The sequence below is a fragment of the Solanum stenotomum genome, chromosome 9 (genome assembly GCF_019186545.1).
Source record: "Solanum stenotomum isolate F172 chromosome 9, ASM1918654v1, whole genome shotgun sequence".
In the NCBI taxonomy this organism is placed as follows: Eukaryota; Viridiplantae; Streptophyta; class Magnoliopsida; order Solanales; family Solanaceae; genus Solanum; species Solanum stenotomum.
Genome location: NC_064290.1, coordinates 45,775,995 through 45,780,456, shown reverse-complemented (window position 1 = coordinate 45,780,456; position 4,462 = coordinate 45,775,995).

Sequence of the window (4,462 nt, the reverse complement as noted above, 5' to 3'; positions counted from 1 at the left end):
GTATACGATCTCAAATGATAAACAATTTTGGTTTGGATCATGTCGAGGATGGTTTCACTGATTTGAGTACGCAACCGCTTCCATTCTTCCGGCCTTCATAATTGTATATTGTGGGACTGCTTTGCTCGTTTTTTTTATTAGTTCACTTTAGCTTGTTCTGGCCTTTGTTCGTGCTTTCAGAATTGTTGCTTGCTCATATTTCTTTAATCTCTCTAAGGATCTTTAATTTTTTGTCTTGACGAAAGGTTTGATTTCCTTTAAGTATGTGCATCTGTAATATATGTTCTTGTCTGCAATGCTTTGCTAAATTTGGGTACTTTAAAATCATGTGGCTTTGATTTTTGTTCTTCACAAACTGTTAGAATATGTCCTTGTCATTAAATATTTAGGACTTTGTATTTAGTTTACACGCTTAATGTATAATGCCTCATGTCAAGTTATAGACTAATTGCTCTTATTACATCCCTATATGGTCCCTTAAATTTTTATTTTTTTTTTTTTGTATATGAATGTGTCCCGGAAAGTCGTCATGCCTAGATTTTTGATAATTCATATTAGGCTCATCTTTAACTTTCCATCCATGTTTTAAATTTTTCATTTGTCAAGTTCTCTTGGTATTATTGCTAAAGTTTTAATTGTTTGCTTGTTGAAACATAGTTAGCTCATTGGCACATTCTTAAAATCTTATCATATGAGCCTAACAGTAGCTTTTTTTGGTTTTATTTTTGGATCTTAAAATTATTTAAGTCACTTTTTATTTTAATTAAATTACGTTCATTCGTTTCCTTACTTCAAATGCTAATTTTTGTTCTTATTTTTTTTTTCTCTTGTTGTATGAACCTTTTTCCGAGTCCATGGTGGACTCCTTCTCTCTTGCATCCTTAAGATGAGCCGTAGAGGCTTGATTTTTCTCCACCGAGTCAACCCGTCTTCATGTGGATCGTGGGGAGGCAGATTTACAGGTTGAGGGCAGATTACAAGTCCCAAAAGCCTAAGAAATGGGCTGTATACATATTGTATACAGCAGTACATTCATTATACAGCAAATTACAGGTCGAAAAGTATGAAAATACAGGGCTGAGACGAAATACAGGTGTTCGGAAGTGAGAAATACACGAAAAGAGCTGATATACATACTCATATACACTGATATACATGAGCTGTATACCAAAAACGGGTTTTGTTTAAACCCTAAAAAAGTAGCGAATTTGGCCCAAGAAAGGCCCAAATTCAATTTCTCCCTTACGCTTTAATTATTAAATTGCGATTCCCTATTATTTGTTGTTTAACTCTAACTTTGGAATTTTTAATTAACTTAGTTGAATTCCCCAAAAGACGAACTATTCATCTGAGTTGTTTTGTTTCTAACAAATCTCATTTTATCAACTCTTGCATTATCATTTATAATCTTTAGTCCACACCTTTTTTTTAGTTTAAAATAGTTTTTTTTTTTTTTTTTTTTTTCACAAACCAAACAAAAAATGACTCAAATAGAAATCAATTAATTTAGTTTTCGTTAAAATTCTAATTACTTGTCTCTAATCCAAGTTGTTTCAATTAAGATCCAAATTTTCCAAAAATTTAAAAATTATTCTTTATTTAACTATGTTTATCAAAGTTAATCGAATATCGTAAAATATTATATATTTTATGTTAAATTCCTAAATATTTTTAAAGATACGTTCTTTAAGGGTTTTTCTTCATTTAAATCATCAATTTTTATTTCAAAATTGTTCTAAGTTAAAGTGTATATATATATATATTTTTTTTTTATTTTGTTTTATTTATTTTTAATAAACTTTAAAAATGCGTTAGTCAAAACCTTTTTTTTTAATTGATTAATAATAATGAAAAATAAATAAATAAATAAAATATATATATATATATATATATATACTTACTTAAGTCATTTTCTCAAAAAAGGTTAATCAATTAATAAGAAATGATTTTCTTGTTTTAATTTATTAAATTGATTGTTTAAAAAAATAAATAAAAATGAATTAAATAAATTCTAATTAATCTAGTTTTATTAATATTCCAATCACTTGTATTTCGAGTCGAATGTATCATTTTGGATCCCTTCCTCTAAAAATAAAGATGAAATAAAATGCGTCATTTATTTAATTATTTTCTTAATCAAATATGTTATAAGTTATTATTATTGTTGTTATTATTATTATTATTTTAAATTATTTTATTTTTTAAAAAAAAATTAGTCAAATATATTTTAGTCAAATCGCAGGTCAACCGCATGTTAGCGGGCATTTCGAATGCTTAAGCCCTTCTCGAAGTGTAAATTGAACCCCGAACCCTCTTTGGTATTTTCAAATGATTTTTTCTGTTTAAATCTTTGAAAATTATAAGTTTTCTTAATTTCTTTAAAAAATTAAGTAGCGACTCTTTTCTAAGTATTTTCTCAAATCGTTTTATACTTGGAACATTTTCAAAGTGATTTTTCTAAAGATTAGGAAAATTACGGCATAACAAACCTTGAATGGAGCAAAAACTCTTAAGTGTTAAAGGGAAAAGTGAACTAAAAGGAAAAATCTTAGGCCAACAACTATCATGAATGTCTAATACAGCTTTGCAACATTGAGGACCAATTAGTCGAAGTTGAGTTCTTAGGAAAGATGTTATAATCTCTTCGACACATCCAGGAACATTTAATACTGATGCGACACATTTGGAGATATCTAGAAAAAAAACATTATCGACTTGGCCTTCTGAACCTGGCAAAAGGCCTCCTCTTTCTCCTTCGAGTAATTGTGAGATGCTCGGAGAAATCTTAATGGATATGCACAAGAAAATAAGTGTATATGTATAGACCGAAGTCATTTTACTTGTCGAATATATAATTTAGTTGGTTTTAATTGTACTTTGGGTTGAGAGGATTTGGAATTCGATGAAAAATCGAAAAGAGGATATGCCATATTTATATTATTGTAGGATATATGGTGACCTTTTTTCCCCTTTAAATGTCTTTAATATGAGGACTTTATTGTACATTTAAATAGTTGTAACTTGCAACTTGTAATTAATTGTCTTTTTAAGTTTTAATTGGCATTTAATGCCATTTTTACTTGCATCTATGTAATATTAAGAAGCAGCATTTATGATATTTATCAGTAGATAATTTAATAAGTAAATGGTTCTCCGATTATTCAATAATAATTGTCCACTATTGACTTGGTATATATCTCAACAAATAATTAATAATAAGGTTAATATTGCTATATTACCCTTTGAATATATTAAATTAAATGTTTTAAAAAATGTATTAGATATTAAATTCGAACGGATTAAAATGAGTTCATCAATTAATAAATAAACGGATTATTGACCCATCTAAATGTTAGTTGGCTGAAATAAGCTAAAAGGCGGATTAAAATCCAACCTGTCCATTCATCACTAAATTTTAATTGCTTTATTTATTTTTTAATACAGAATAAAATTATATATTTAATTATTATTATTATAGAAAATTAAAAATATTCATAGATCAATTTGGATCAGATATCAGCCTTTAGGCTGAAATAAATTGATTAAAATAGCTTGAACGTATAAATAAGTGAATCAATAATCAGCATAAACTTAAACAAATTGAATAAGTTATAGTTTAACAGGCTAATAAATGAAATGTATCTATAACTAAATTATATAGTAGGGGCCTTCAGATTAATGTTTTTCTTTCTAGTACAGCAATAACATGAGGTAAAACTAATTAATGTCTTAAAAACTTCATGTTCTAGTCAAGATAGAGGGAGTATATTTTTATGTTTCCATTTCATTCATAAATAAATAAATAAAAAATTAATGACAAAATTTTATTCTCTTCGTTCCTTTTTATTTGTTATATTTTGCTGCTTTTCTTTTTATTTGTCATATTTTGATTCTAGAGAGTCAGAGTGCATAAATATTGATTAATATTGTAAAATATAATTTTTCATCATATTAATATGAGAAAGATTGCACATTAAAGTAATTTCATATAGTTTTCAAATAGGAATAATTTCAGCGACCTCTCTTTAAATTTCGCTTTATCACACTCACCTCCTCTGTAATTTAATTATGATATTACTCTTACCTCCCTTATTTTCATTTTCTCGTAACCATTCTTAAAAGTTATTCAATAAAGGTGTAACACATATTATAATTCTTAATTACTTGAAATTACTATTTATATTTTTTTGAGTTAGGTCTGGACTTAGCATGGACCTCCTGTCACTTGTGTTATTATATAGATAGAGTGTTTAAGCTTTTGAACAAAAATAAAATCTTTGATAATTATAATTAAAGACTTCGGGCAAGAAACCACTAATTTTTCCAATTTCTAGTCCATTCATGGACCAAGTAAATGCATAATAATATATGAAAAAACTATTTCCTCTACGATGAGGTGCAAACACAATCACTAAATCTTGGTTCAAACAAGATAATTCAAGATAAAAGACTAAAGTTTTTT